General features: G+C 38.0%; 1 protein-coding gene across 2 annotated transcripts in view; it reads right to left on the bottom strand.

Moving 5' to 3' along the window:
• MYO5B (myosin VB) overlaps positions 1-16,466 on the bottom strand; it is a 3,346,216-nt gene that overhangs the window by 986,803 nt on the left and 2,342,947 nt on the right. The gene's annotated exons all lie outside the window — the stretch shown is intronic.

Genomic DNA, 16,466 nt, shown 5'->3' with positions numbered 1-16,466 from the left:
GGTATTTTAGTTTATATGTTATGGGTATGTCGACTAAAGAGAAGTATGCTGTATTATGGTACAATGGATTTTGAGGGAAGATTGAGGATTTTTTGGGGTTCATATTATAATTTGCAACTGTGGAAAACTGTTCTATTGAGGAAAGTATTTTTGGTAAGTCTGTATTAGGGAGTTCGAAGTATAAGTTTAGGTCGTCAGCAAAAGTTGAGTATTTTACCATTGTGTTATATACCTTTGGGAAATGGTGATATGTGTTTTGGGAGATATGGAGTAGTAGCGGTTCTAGATAAATATTAAAAAGGAAAAGAGGTAGTGGGCAACCCCGATGGGTTCCATTTGTGATTTTAATAGGTTTAGAATACCACCTGTTAATGCTTAGCAAGGTTGTGGCATTGTTATAAATCATCTTGATGGCTGTTATAAATGAAGTGGGGAAGTTGAAGTGTGACATTGTTGAGAAAAGAAAATCTTGGTCCACACTGCCAAATGCTTCTGAGGCATCTATTGTAAGCACGTATCTTGGATGATTATCTTTAGTTAAGAGAGAAATTAATGTGTCTAACATACAGTTATTATCGCTTAGTTGTCTTTTTTTCATGAATCCCATTTGTTCTGGGGAAATAATTTTATCAATATTTTTGTAATCTATTAACTAACATTGAAGAGAGTATCTTTATTTCCAGATTTATAAGGGCAATGGGCTTGTAATTTGTGGTATTCAGCTTGTCTGTATTAGATTTTGGGATTAAAATTGTCTTTGAATTATTTAAGTATTTGTCTGTAAAGCCATTTTCTATAGTTTTTTTGTAGAACATGGCTTTAAATCTGTCAGGGCCTGGGGATTTGTTGACTTTTAGTTTTTTTATCACAGTTTTTATTTCACTGATTGATAAGGGACTGTTTAGATGGTCATATTGTTCTATATCGAGTTTTGGAAAATTTTAACTATTAAGGAATTTCTCTTGTAGATTAGGTAAATGTTTCTGCTTTTCAGGGTTATAGATCTTTTTGTAAATATCCCAGAACAAGTTGACTATATCTTCATTGTTCTGTAGATTCCTACCTTTATATTGTAATTCTGGGATATTATGGAGGGCTTTTTTGATGTTTATCATATTGCAAGTACCTTAGAAGGGGTTTGTGCCCATTCAGAATACTTATATAGTAGTTTCAGTTCATTTATTGTATTTATGAAGTTGTATAGAGTAGAGTTCTTGCTGAATCTGTTGTAATTTTCTTTCTAGTTCCTGTGAGTGATGGGTGTGTAATTGTAATTCAGTGTTTTTGTATTGCAACTCAAGCAGACTAATCCTTTCTTCATAGGTTCATAGGTAGGTACTAGAGTATTGGCCCTAGGGCCTATATAAACCTAGCCAAAAGGTACCCTGGCTTTCGCCACCCAAGAAAAATATTTTCCTGTGCCACTGTCGAGCAGAGCCACAGAAGTGATCCCTGGGATGAATTTCCTATCTCCCATCCACTCATCAAGATTTTTCTTGAAGAGTGCTAATGAGGAGCTTTGTTTGATATAGATAGGTAGTTTGTTCCAGAGTATGGGAAGTCTCTGGGACAGGAATCTATCCCTCCAGCATGTTCTGTTTATTGTGGTGACAAGGGTTAGGTCCCTAGAGCGTGTAGCTCATAGGGATTGGGATTTCTTTAAGTGGAGCATGTCTAAAAGCTCTGGGTTTGACATAGCTTTGTGTGTTAGGCAGAGATCGCCTCTGAGTAGGCGATATGCGACGGAGTAAAGCTGCAGTTTTTTGAGGCGGTCTACGTAGGGCATCTGTTTGAGGCCAGCAATCCTGTTTGTGAGGTATTTCTGTGGCCTTTTCAGTTGTTGTAGATGTCTTGTGAGGTACATACCAAAAGAGGCATTGTACTCTATAATGGGTCTAATGAGTGACAAGTAGAGGGGAACAATGACCTCTTTTTTCCTGGATGAGAAACCTTTTGTGATGAGGTGTGCCACGTATAAGGATTTCCTGACTACTGTGGCGATGTGATTATCAAAGGAGAGACTACTGTCCACCTGTGTCCCAAGGTCTCTTATCACACTTTCGGTGTTAAGTAGACTACCGCCTATGTGGTAGTTCATGGGTTAAGAGTTTTTACCAAAAGGGATGCCAATGCACTTTTTGGCTCTGAGCTTGAGGCCATGGCTTTGACACCAGGCATCTGTCTCAGCGAGGTAGTTATCTGCGAACTTCGTTAGCCAAAGATCTTCTGTGTTAGCCTGTACTTCAGAGAAGTAGATACCAAACAGGAGAGGACCCAGTACTGAACTTGTCACTGGTCTGAAGTTGGATTTGAACTCTGCTACTTTTACAGTGTGGGTTCTGTCAGTGAGCCAGTTGGCAACCCATCTTGTGACATAGGGATTTATACCTAGATTAGTGAGTTTATCTATAATTCCAGAGTGGGGAATGGTGTCAAAAGCCTTGGCGAGATCTAGATAGGCTGTGTGAACCACCTTACCCTCATCTACGGCTTTGGTGATGCTTCAAAGAAGTCTATCAGGTTTAGGAGACATGATCTGCCTTTTACAAACCCGAACTGGGTGGGGTCCTGAGTTTGGAGATTACCAATGTCATTGTTTATAAGTTTCATGATGATACGTTCCATAGCCTTGCAGACCAGGCTCATTAGGCTAATGGGGCGGTAGTTTCTGGGGTCTGTGGTGGCTCCCCTTTGTGGAGTGGGACAACCGTCACTGTGCGCCATTCAGTGGGCACATAGCCTGAGGTGAGGCTATGATTGAGCATTGGTTCTTAGGTGTGGTGCCAGTTCATTCTGTAGTTCATGTAGAACACAGCCTGGAATGTTGTCAGGTCCCATGGATGCTGTGTTCTTGGCTTTGGATAGTGTGTTTTTTACCTGTGCAGCTGTGATTACAAGGACTTTGCATTCTTCTGGTATAGAGATGGGCCCTTTAGGGGATGACAGGGGGGTAAAGTTAGCACTGAACCTATCTGCCAGGATGTTGGCAATATCAGTTGGTTCTGTATATTTAGTGCCATTGTGCTGTAACTCAGAGCAGATCTGAGTGTTGCCATTGAGATTCTTGACATAGCTATATAATGCCTTGTGGTTGTCTTTAGAGTCAGTGGCGATTTTGTTTTCATAACTAGCTTTGGAGGATTTTATGAGGGATCTCAGCTTCTTACTGGGGCTGACCAGGGAGTTTCTCCAATCATGGGATTTTACTCTTTTTTGCATCAGTTTCTTTCTTCTGTTGTACAGTTTGTTTATGGCAGGGGACCACCAGATTGGCTTCTTTTTTTTTTTTTTTTGGAGGATAGCATCTTCATTCTGTTAGGGATTGCACGATCCATGCACTCGTGCAAGTGCTTATAAAGTGCATTTGTGTAGGATTCAGCAGTCATACCTCTATTGTCCATCAGCATGGGTGTTGTGAAGTTGCCACTTCTGTCTTAAGAAGTGTGAAGTTGGCTTTGGAGAAATGTTTTACTGTGGTTTCCCTAATGGAGGGTGGGGGAGGGATGTGGATGTCTAGGGTGATTAGCTTGTCGTCGGATCTGACCAACGAGGAATTGACCTCTGGTGTGGAGCACCAGTTGCCCATGTTGGTAATAACCAGGTCTAGGATATTGCTGTCCCTGGTGGGGGTGTGGATAAGTTGATCCAAGGCATTGGAATTTATGAATTCCAGAAAACGTTGAGCACAAGAGTTGGTACATGAGTAGTTTTCCCAGTTAATGGTGGGGTAGTTGAAATCGCCCATTATTAGGGTGTTAGGTTTTATCCTAATATTTTCCAGTGTATTAAGAAATGAGGAGTGGGAATCCTAGGGCATGGTGGGGGATCTGTAGCAAGCTACAATTTGGATTGCGGTCTTGCCTAGAGTTAGTTGCACTTGGATAATCTCAGATGCATTATGCTGAGCAACTAGCCAGGAGGTGTGGATATCCTTAATGAATATGGACACGCCTCTGCCTTTAGTGTTTCGGTCCAAGTTAGGTGGCCGAAAGTTGTGGTATGAATTATAGCCTGGTAATGCAGGGGTACTCGCTGGAGCCTTGAACCAGGTCTCTGTCACTGCACAGATGTCAATGTTCTCCATTTTAAGGAGTGCCTCAAGTGAGTGCATTTTGAGGTTTAGACTTCTAGCATTGAGTAGCAATACCCTCAGATTCTTCTTGCCTGTACCTGTTACGGTGGTGAATTTGTCATTTGAACCTTTCCTAAAAAAGGCACTATAGTGGTAGCTAGAGCCTTAGCCAGTATCCAGAATCCCAGTGGCGACAGGTGCAGGCCATCTCTGGCAAAGCATCGTGGTTTGTCGACCATGTCATCCCAAGCAGACAGATACTGGATCCCCTTAGAATGACACCAGAAGCTTAGCCAATTGTTGAAGTCAATCATTTTGTCCTTGTACTGCAGTATCATTCTGGGTGATGGCAGGATGCTACTCAGCGCTAGGGTCATACCTGCCTGGGCCTCAAGATTGGACAGCTCCTCCATTTCTCTTTTCATGTAGTCCAGGGAGGTACATCTCAGGTCATTCACACCAACATGGGCAATGACAGAGTCATATTTGCACTTGCTGTGGAGTGACTTGAGTGCGTGGGTTATGCGGCAGATCCTGGCACCAGACAGGCAGCTGACAGTAACTTTCTCCTTGTTTAGCCTGGTGAGTGGAACATCAGTGTGCCTGACTATAGAGTCACCTATGACTAGAGTGTTGGGTACTTTGTTATGCCTTATGGGCTGTGGTTGAGTGGCACACTGAGTTTGTGGGCTATGTGTCTTTTGGGTTGTGTTGGGGAGGTGGAGGTTGCTTGTGTTTCTGCTTTGGAGGTCCCTATTGCTTGGTCAGGTTTTTACTGAGATCCTCCATGAATGTAGGTGTGTGTTGTGCGTTTCTATGTGTGGGTTTTGGTGGTGTAGGTTTTGAGGGACTATGTGCTGAATGTGGTGTGGTGCAAGTGTTTACCTTCTCCTCTTGACTGTCTAGTCTAGTCTTAGGGGAAGAGAGCTTTGCTTCCAGTTTGGCTATATAAGTGCATCTCTCACAGGTTGTAGTGTTGGGTGGTAGGAGGATAGGGTTGTCTGTGTACATGAGGCAATTACTGCATTGCCCCAAGATGCCCAAATTCATCAGGTAGACAGGAGAAAAGACCGGGAGCTGACCCTTAGACATGCCTGGATAGGTGCTTATTTGTTAAGTACTAGAAACTGTTTTCCTCTAGACAGTGAGGAAAGTTGAGTGCTGTAGTAATTTCTAGCTTATTTAGTGCTTATAATAAGTTCTGAACAAGGGCTGAGCTCAAAGAAACAAGACTTGAGTACTGAAACTAAAAAACTGGCTAGTTCTAAGAAACAAGATTAAGCTAGAAGGCTTCCTTCCAACACAGAAAGGCTTGGGGGCTTAGAAGCTCACAAATAGTCCTTGACACAGCAAATCTGTATCCAGACTAGACTACTCACAGGAAAGGCAGGAAACAAGCTTAGAAATTTTTTTTTTGTTTTTTGTTTCTTTTTTTTTTGTTTTAGTGGAAAGAGAGAAAGGAGAAGAAGAAACAAAGCTGATTGGCCTTCTCAAATGTTCTCTATGTATTAGGTAGAATGAGGTAATGACATTAGACTGGGAGGTGGGTCCCAGATCAAATTTACAGTAGGGGCGGGCAACTGCAAAGCCACCAACTATAAGAACAACACACCAATAGGGAGGGTGGGAAACAACCCAACAGATGCTTAACAAAAGTGGACAATTTCCAGTTAATACCTCACACACAGTGAAATTAGCTAGAAAAATATACAGTACACAAAGTAGGGTTGCCACCTTTTCAAATGGCCAAAGTGGGACATTTTTGGTACAAACATCAGATTTTACAGGCCGACACATCCCCACAGCCAGTACAAAGGATAGAACTTAACTTTTTTGCCTAAATAAAAGCTTATTCTTGTAGCATTTTAGTTGCTTATTCTGTTTCTTATAACATTTAGGTATTACAGATACTGAGTAACTGTTTTATGCAACTATTACATAAAACATAGGAAATTATTTTGTCCTAAAATCTCAGGACATTTGCCATTTTTACTATTTTTTGTCAGGACACAACTGCCCAAAGAGGGACTGTCCCTTGCAAAGTGGGACAGGTGGTAACCCTAACACAAAGTGCTATAAATAACTCGAAAAAATAAGCAAAAAAACAAGATACTTAATGTTATATATTATAGATACGAGTTTGCTCAGTGTCCTTCCTTCGGTTAGCTCAGTGTGAAATGGCAGAAACAATCACAACTTAACTTCTTAGGTAACAGAAAGTTGAAACCTGAGACAACTTTTAAGAAAAAAAAGCTCAAAAGAACGAATGAGGTGCTTAGTCTAAGCTGTAGTCCAGGTGACCTCAGTCAGCCAATGACCTTAAACAATTCTCTCTCACTGAAATGCCTGATGGCTTTGGCTAAACCAAGATGTCCCTGAATATGTGCTCAGACACACAGCCTCCACGAAACACAAGCCTGAATATGGACAATGCTACAAATATCCACACTACTTAGAAACAAACTGCAGAAATGTTTCTCACAGCAGAAAAGCAGCAGTGAGCCTTTAAATGAAAGTTTTAAACAGCTAAAGGAGCCTCTAGAGAAAGCTTTTAACTGCAAACAAGTTATCAGAATCAAACAACCCAACAGATGTTTAATAAAAGTGGACAATTTCCAGTTAATACCTCACACACAGTGAAACTAGCTAGAAAAATATACAGTACACAAAGTGCTATAAATAACTCGAAAAAAATAAGCAAAAAAACAAGATACTTAATGTTATATATTATAGAGCCGAGTTTGCTCAGTGTCCTTCCTTCAATTAGCTCAGTGCTCTTGATTTTTGTATAGTGAAGCTTTCTATATTAAGATTCCCCTTAATACAGTTTTTGTGGCTGCCCACTGAATGTCTAATGGTATCTGGCTTTGTGAATTATCTTGGTCCAATTGTTTTATAGTTTTACCTAACTCCTCAATTAACTCTTTATGCTTTAAAAGGTTGTTGTTTAAGTACCAGTTATAGGGGCCTTGCTGATTAGGAGAATTGAGATTTTTATTGAGAGTAATTATGATTCTAGAATGACCTGAGATTATTCGGTGATTAATTACATATTTTTGGCAAAACCTAGCAAGGTTCGAGGAGATCAGGAAATAATCTAATCTTGACCATACTTTATGTGAAGGGGAATAGAAAGTGTATTTGCTTATTGATCTGTCATGGTCCAAAATTAGGTAGGGGTCAACAAGGTTGTGATTATGTATGAGGCCATTTAGAGCTGATGTCACTTGGGCTGGCTGTTTTCTGTTTTTGTTTGAGCTATCTGCAAGTGGGTCGATTAAGCAATTCCGATCCCCCTTTATAATGACAGAATGATTGGCAAATTTTAATAGCAGGTTGTATATTACGTATAAAAAGAGATGCTGGTTTGAACATGGGCCATATATATTCAAGCAGAGAGTATTGTCTTTTGTTTGTAGATGCATGCTAGTGAAAAAAACATCATCTTCCATTCGTATCATAGTTACTATTTGTTATGTTCTCCTGAAAGGATTCTTTGATAATAATAGCTGTTCCTTTTGTAGCAGAGCTGTCCCCTGATGAAATAATTAGCTTGATCCATTTTCTTGAGCTAATTTTTGACCATTGTTCTTTGTTAAGGTGCGTCTCTTGTAAGAATATGATATTTGAGTTAGCTTGACAGATTAAGTGCAGGATTAGATTTAGCTTTTTGTTATCACCTAACCCATTAACATTCCAGGTATCAACTATGTACATGGCTGGCTATCTGTTGTTTACATACAGATAAAAGAGTGGCCTTTTTGTATTTGTAGCGCATTACGTCATTGTTGTGATGAAGAAAATTGTTTATGGGTATCATACTTTTGAACAGGATGACTTCCAACCTTTTTTCACCCCCCCCCCCCCCACGTGCCTACCCACCTGTCTCCCTTCCTTTTTGTGGTATTACATCTTATGATTAGTGTGTTGTTTGAATACCATCCGGGAGTGTTGTTATATTGCTGGTAAAGGGAGATAATAACTAGAAACTTTACTTCATTCCAAGTGACGCTAATCATACCTGACACACAGTTGTATGCTCCTTAATGAAGTGTGTGCTCTAAACATGTTGAAACTATTTACAGATTATTTTGCAGTAGTGTGTTAATATCTTAATACATGAAAAGAAAAAAACATTATGTAAAGCCTGGATTTTGATTACAATCATTACAGTTTATAGGACTATCTTCTATTTCAGGGTTGTTTGTGAGAAAGCCATTTAAAACTTTATAGCCCCCTTTTATTTTTAATTAAGGACACTTGCTTGTGCACAGTTAATCAACGTTTATCTAAATATGCTTAAACATTAAGTAATTTTACATTGAACCCCTTTTATACACACACATATATATATATATATATATATATATATATATATATATATATACATATATATTTTTTTTTTTTTTGCAGAAAAGTGACATTCATACGCCTGATGCTTAGTGTGCATATTACACCTATAGCATTTCTAGCAGAACAACTAAACACATTTTAACTGCAGTGTACTGCTGCATGCAAATAGAAACATTTAAATAATAATTATTCTAGAACTGTAAGTCTTCCTAACTACATATCCACAGTTTTGGATACCATCATATAAACATAACGTGAAGACATTTAGTTAACATTACTTTTAAAATCAGAAGAAGTACACTTTTTAGAAAGACAAACAGAAACATCCTGCTAAATCTACAAGCAGTGTCCCCTGCATGGGGCAGCATTTTAATTTTACTTAGAACTAAAGAACTTTACATATTTAACATACAGACCAGAACTGAAACTAAAATCGATGACTACTGAAGACCTTCATCAACTTGTTTTTTGAACAGCTATAACTTTCATGCAAAGTTAGTTATGTAAATAAGCAGTTTTCTTTATCATTACACAATGACAATTGCTATATACATGTACATTCTAGAGACTTGCAACAGTAACAAATAAAAAATACTTTTCTTAGACATTTGCCTCACACTTATTAAGAATCCTTTAACTGCACTTCCAAAAGTCCTGTTTTTACCTTGAGAAGCTATATCTTCTTATGCTTTCATAGTCTCTTTAATTCTGATTTCTTTTACTACAGTACATTGAGCTGTGCGGTTCCCAGTAGTGCTTTGCAGCTCCTGACCTTTAAACCTTCACAGGAAGTTGTCTGTTGACCTCCCAGCACTGCATAGATCTGAGTGAGTGTTGTTATTTCCAGTTCACACTCATACAGACAGCTCTCCAGATCATCAAAAGTGGTAGATTTCTTTAATTAAAGCTTGTTTAAGCATGTTTTGTGGCTGGAAGTTATTTTTATATTCTTCACTAGCTTTGTTTTTGTTTATTTGTGATTTTCAGCAAAACATTATTTTTAGGTTTATTTAGTAAGATGTGTAGAACTTTTGGAGTCTTCTTGTGTAGTCAGAATTAGATTTGTTTAGAAGTTTAACTGTTTGCAGAGTATATAGAGATATATAGATTGATTTTACATAGTAGTACACTTGCTATGTTTTTTTGACCATATGACTGCATTACAGATTTAAGCTGACATTTGACCGTGATGATTGCTGATTACACAGCATGTTGTATAACCCGAATGCAGGGGCTAAATAATGACACATGCAGAACTTTATAATAATAATGTTCTATAGCCTTACCTTAAAGCATAGCTTTTAAAAAAGCTGGTTTAAGCTTTAGTTTGTCAGCTATGTTGCTGTGTTATTTCTTTGCTTCAGGGGTTTCTCTGAATGCTTTGGTAAATGTGGTTTTAGCTTCAGTTTTATTTTAAACACAGTATTTTTGATCATTGTAGCCGAACATAAGTTTTGCAGGACAGCGCATTTAAAATCTGATATTTTTCTTAACTAAATAAGATCAGGAAGGAGCTAGTTCTTGGCGTTCTTGTTTGATGGGCAGAGGTAGGTCTTGTGTAATGCTTATTTTATGCCCCCTCCATGTTCTATTTCTTTTTTGTTTAGCAGTCATTAGAATCATATAGGTGTGTGCTGCACTGAGTATTTTTACATAAATTTGTCTTGGTACAGTTTCATCCTGCGATCTCTGAAGAGATCTGTGTGCATGTTCAATGATCATTTATTTTGCTATATTCTTATTTTCAACAGTTGCTTCCACAATGTCTTTAATTATTGTATTTAGTTGTGTTTGGTCAAATACTTCAGGTACCCCTCATAATTATACTGCTCCTTCTGCTTCTTGCTTCAAGGTCTATCATTTTTGATTGGAGTTCCTTTATGGTCTGTTCGTTGGATTTAATTGTAGTCTTCAGGGCTTTGATTTCAGCTGTATTTTCCTCAGTCTTTGTGACAAGACTAGCATTAAATGAAACTATTTGTTCAATGCTGTTTCCCACAGAACTAAGCTTTTCAGAAAACTCACAAATGTCACTCTGGAGTGGTAGAAGGACTGTTTTTATATCTTCTACTGAGTATGAACTTTCATTTTTTGCTCTCAAAGAAACTTTACTTCTTTGCTGTTGTGACTTAGACATTTTCAGTCTCTTGCTTGCTGTGTCCTTTTCAGGAGTCACAATTGCAGATATTTTTGATTTGGACGTTTGTATTTCCATTAGTTCCTTACTTTGGTCCTGGTTGTTAGCCACAGTGATTTTTCTTTTTGTTTTGAAGTCTTTTCCAGATGCTGTAGAATTGGGCAGGCTTTGCCACATGGTCTCATTCATTGCTTCCCTGCTGACTTAGAAGGTACTTTAAAAGTTCAAAATTATCTTACTATTTGTAGATAAAGCTGTTTTCTCGCTTCTTAGATGTTGTTTGTGCCAGAGTTGTGCAGGGTTTTCCTTTTGGACACAGAATGTTTAGGCTTTATTGCAGATTAAACTTTTAGTTTATGGAGCTGCAGCTTAATGCATGTCTAGTTGTCAGTGGCCATCTTGGAATCATCTCTTGTTTATTAACTTAATTATTTAGTGAATGGTTTGAACACAAGGACCCCTTTTCTGCCATGATATTTACATATCACAATTCCAAACAAAATAAATCAGTAGTCTAGAGGAACACATACAGTAAGGAAAAGAATACAACAAATTCTTGTATGCGAAATATACACATATAGAAGCATTAGTACCATTTACAAGAAAGTGATCAGTACTAGTAACTATCTATAAAGACAGTCATTAAGTTTGGATGTTCGAACATTTAACATAGACCTGTTTTATCAATAGTCTTAATGACTATTTAGCACAACCATTAACCATGCTATTTAACAAAATACTGGAAAACACTGAGCTTCTGGTGACCTGGTTGTCAGCTAATGTGCCTGTATACAAGAATGGTGAAGCTGATGATATTTCCGGCTGTCTCCCAATACTAAGTCCAAATATTCAATAATTTCTTGAATAGTAGTAACACACATACTAAGGCTATGAACATGTCTAAAGGTGCAAAAATACATCACAACACTTTTTGCTGAATTAAAATATGAACCATGTTTTTAACCACACAAATACATCAGAGACATATAAATTACATGCTAAAAAATATGAAGAGGAAGTTAAAAAATGCACCTATTTTAATATCATCAGCTTATTTGGACATCCAGTTGCTATCATTACAGGGCAGAGGTAAAAACATATAATTAAGCAAAACAGGTCTAATACCATGTCCTGAAGATGTTCTGAAGAAACCTCTGACTGGCTGAAATAGTGGCCATCCAAATTAACATAGTGAAATCTATCTTTTTAATCAGTATCTCACCCATTTAATAATATAAGGATTAACATTTTGCTTTTTTAAGGTATTTATTCCTACAGTATAAGGAATACCATTGAATACCTTTTAAAGGATCAAATATACAAAACCTGTGTGCCATTAACAAGTACTATACTATTTCATACAATTGTACTACACAGTCAGCCAGTGTTGAATGTTTTGTCATAAAACCATGTTGATTGAAGTCTGCTATGGCTACATCATTCATGTTATTGTTTAACAGAGATAATAAGCTCCCGTCAACAGATTCAAAACACATGCCCAACAGTGAGGTAAAGCTGATTGGGAGACAGCCGTAAATATCATCATCTTCACCATTCTTGTATACAGGCACATTAGCTGACAACCAGGTCACCAGAAGCTCGGTGTTCTCCAACGTTTTGTTAAATGGCATGGTTAATGGTTGTGCTAAATAGTCATTAAGACTATCGATAAAACGGGTCTGTTAAATGTTCGAACAGCTAAAATGTCGATCATTACATGGTCGAGACCAAATGTTCGAAATTTGCATGTTCGAACATAAAAAAAAAAGAAAACACAGAAAAAAACACTTTAATAGTGTAGGAAGGGGGGCAAGCACCCCTGCACCCCACACCCCCCTACTTAAATATACCAACACTGAGACCGCACTTCAGTGCAGAAAAGGGAAATTCTCCCTATCTGCACCATATGGTGCCATTGAAAGTCTATCTTCGAGCACTCAAAATTTTGAACGTTTGGTCTTGACCATGCAACGTTCGAAAATTTGAGCGTTCGAAGATTTGACAGGTACCTGATAAAACAGCCCAGTATAAAGTCAGGTCTGACCAAACTATTCTTTTTAACCTTTGATAAGGCAGATCTAACCATGTCCTCAAAGACTTCTGGACATATTGCCAAAGACTTACCAGTATCTAAAATGTGCACTAAAATGAAGTGGCAAGGCAAAAGATGCCACAAGAACTTTACCAAGAGACGGCTTAGACTTGCTGGTCAGCAATTTTATGACAAACCAGAAGATTATTTAATTTGGACAGTGATTTATCAGTGTTACCTGCAAAGAAAAAGTGAAAGTCCAGCCAGAGCTGGGATATAAGAAAAGTTTAACAGAATTTAGGTAATGGCCCAGTAGAGGATTTACTGACCTTATATCTGATACATTTTCTAACCATTCGGGAGCTCCAAAAGCATGGCTTTAATGTTGTTTGCATCTGGATTAAAGCCCACCATGACACTCAACTGACCAGATTTTTGCCTCATTTTTTGTCTGTTCGTCATAAAATTTTTGTTTTCTGGAAAATCATTGGCAAATCATTGAGGGTTGAAGTCAGAAAATAATGACAGACATTTGAGTTTTAGACATCATATCCTTTAGAAAATCTGGGCTACTGTAAAACCTGTTATTCTATCAACTTCCTAAGCTTGTAAGAGCAATATTTAAAAACTGTCTCTATTTCCGGGTGTTTGACCCTCATTATTTATAGCTTTGTCCAGATTTCTTGCTGTAAGAGGTTGAGAGCTATGAATCTCACAGCTATGAACTGGTGGCATACTTTCACCATATGAGAGGACAACGTCACTATTGTTATTCATTGACTGAATGGATTCATTTCGATCAATGGACAAATCTGTGATGGAACAGATGGAACAACTTTAGGTGAACCTTGAAGCAAAGTTATTTTTGCAGGAAGTCAAGCCTGCCCATACCCCAACTTATATACCTACTCCAAGATTGCACAAAAGTGGAGAAAAGAGTCAGCACCAGTCTTGGCAAAAGTTTTTTAAACATAAATTTCTCTGCATGATTGTCACTTGCTCAAAGATGTGTCATTCAACATGTTCCCAACTGATCACTAATATGAGTATGAAATAAGACTGCATACTGAGTAGTGCAAAAGAAAAGAAATAATTTATGACTGTAGTAAATAGAATTCTCAAAACTGAGATCTTGCAGATGAATACTATATTAAGGGAATGGTTTAGAGAGAGAGAGAGACAGACCAAATTCATCTGCACTCTAAATGCTGCACTGCTGAAAAAGACAAATATACGTGGGTACAGCAGTGCCTTTATGCCAAATAGTATGCAGTCTACAAAGAGATTGTGAAGTTGCGTATAATCAACCACTTTTCTTAAGTTAAAGAAACAGCTCTAGTTCAGCGTCACAATTTTTGGCCTTAGAAATGTGGTACTTTCTGAAGTAGAACCCAATTAAGCAATGTTCTATACAGGAGCAGTTAAAGTGTTAAAGTCGATGACATAAGGAGATGAACACACACACACAGACACACACACACACACACACACACACACACACACACACACAGTTTTCCACACACACACACACACACACACACACACACACACACACACACACACACACACACACACACACACACACACACACACACACAGTTTTCCCTCATATAGCCAGAACAGCACTCAAGCTTGGAGAATCATGTTCTTATACATTTAATAGTTATATATTATTAAATTAAAATATGCTCATCCCTTCTTCTCCCTCTAAGATGTATAATGATCACGATGAGCTAGTTTTTGTATTTTGCTCAATTCCAGGTCAAAAGGACAGTTTCAAAGTCAGTTTTGGCTGATGTGTACATTGAGGGGTCTTATGTGTACTGTAAGCAAAAGTCCTTTGCATGTCAGAAAATAAGCTTGACATATTTGTTTAATGTTAACTTAAGTCATAGATGGTTTCTGTGTACTGAAGCAAAAGAGGTGTGAAATATATGCGTAACCTAAAACAGTTTCTCCTGTTGTGAACAGTTCTAAGATGGAGAGATATGTGTAATTTACATAAACAGGTCACAAGCTAGGTTATAACCAAGACATCTCAATCTCACATTTTAATTTATAGAACAGCATACTTACAATCTTCTTTTACTTTTGCATTACAATATCTTTGATTTACTACATGAATAGATCCATTCTGTTTTCTCAGACAAATTTTAATTAAAAGTGCAGATAAGGATACTTAAAACAGACATGTACAGAATCACAGGGTCGTGCATACAATAAGGAACCTCATGCAAAAAACTATTTTATATGAACCATTTGCAGCAGACATGTAGCCAGAAAATTCTATGTTGTACTTACAGACTCTTATTTTGTGAAAATTACCCATTTGTCACTTAGGAAAACAGACAAATCAGTTCAGTATGCTGTTGCAGTCATTTAAAATATATGTGCTATTTTCAGATGTTCTTTCCAATAAATATACTGTTTTGTAATCTATATACCTGTTGTTTGAAGCACTAATTTAGATAGTAGATAGCTGTAGACATGTTATGGCCTGAAAAGGTCACACCCCTGATCTGCTCTATCAATATTAGTTTTATTTCCTTGTATGGAGTTTTATGTATAACTTGGATAAAATCATAATGTTAATATGCATAATACCATACTAAAATGTTTTGTTTTAATATTGTAAAGAATGCTTTAATAATGGCATTATATTAAAAGTACAGTTGTATAAAATCTTGCATAACAGTAGATGCCCTTTTCTTCACTTTTGCAATATTCAGAACCAAAGGGATCTCTTGCCAAGGACAGCCCAACGTTCAGCAAGTATACCAAAGCCTTTAGAACTTACAGGCACCATACATCACACGTACGTGCCCCATGCAAGGTGCAGGGCATAAAGGTGACATATGGATGCACACACTCAGAACTGAAAAAGCTCCAGAAGAACACAATGTTCCTAGGAAAAAAAGAAAAACATATGCACCTAGAAGGAGAAAAGGGAGAAGAGCCCCTCAGCCAGGAGGGCAAGAAAAAACAGGCTAAAGTGTGGGGGGGGGGGCAGGAGGGCTGGAGCAAATACTGCAACAGTGAAGAGAAGGACATCTACTATTATGGTAAGATTTTACACAACTGTTCTATTCCTTTCCATATCACTGGTGCAGTATTCATCACTGAAGAGAGAGTAAAAAAGCTCATGCGGAAACCTGGGAGGATGACGGCAAGGAAAAGTCAATCAGAAATCCATGCAGGATAGCCCTGGCAAAGCCAGTTCTAGCCCTGGAAATGACATCCAACTTGTAATGCTTAGTGAAAGTATGAACAGAAGACGAAGCAGATGCATCAGGGATGGAATTGATATCCAGCCCCTTGAAAAAGGTACCAGAGGAGGCAACAGCCCTGGTAGAATGAGCCATTACTGACGAAGAAAGATATTTACCATGAAAAGAATAATAAAGAGAATTGGCCGGAAAAGATGGTTTGCTTAGAAACAGCCAAACCCAAAGACCTGGGATGAAATGAAATAAAAAGCTATGCAGATTTGTGAATAACTTTAGTTTTGTCCAAATAATATCTGAGCTGTCTATGCAAATCCAAGGTGTGAAGAACCTTCTCACTGGCAGACTGCAGAGAAGAAAGAAATTAAGGCAGATGAATAGACTGATTAAGGGACAACTCATTGTCTATCTTGGGCATAAAATAAGGGTTAGTATGGTGAGACATCCTGTAAGAAATCTAAAGCAACAGGCTCAAAAGAAGCCTGAGTCAATTTCTGAAGAAAAATCTGAGGTCCCAGGAAGGTGGAATAGGTTTTCTGGGAGGTCTACTATGAAGGATGCCTTTAAGAAATTGCTTGACCTCAAATCTAGAGGCCAGAAGAGGAGTCAAGGGAAGAAAAGCAGAAATTGCTAACAGGTGAGCTTTAA

The sequence above is a fragment of the Protopterus annectens genome, chromosome 1.part1 (genome assembly GCF_019279795.1).
Source record: "Protopterus annectens isolate FY-2018-M chromosome 1.part1, PAN1.0, whole genome shotgun sequence".
Taxonomy (NCBI): domain Eukaryota; kingdom Metazoa; phylum Chordata; order Ceratodontiformes; family Protopteridae; genus Protopterus; species Protopterus annectens.
Note: the sequence above shows the minus strand (reverse complement) of the source record. Positions and strands in the feature narration are given on the sequence as shown.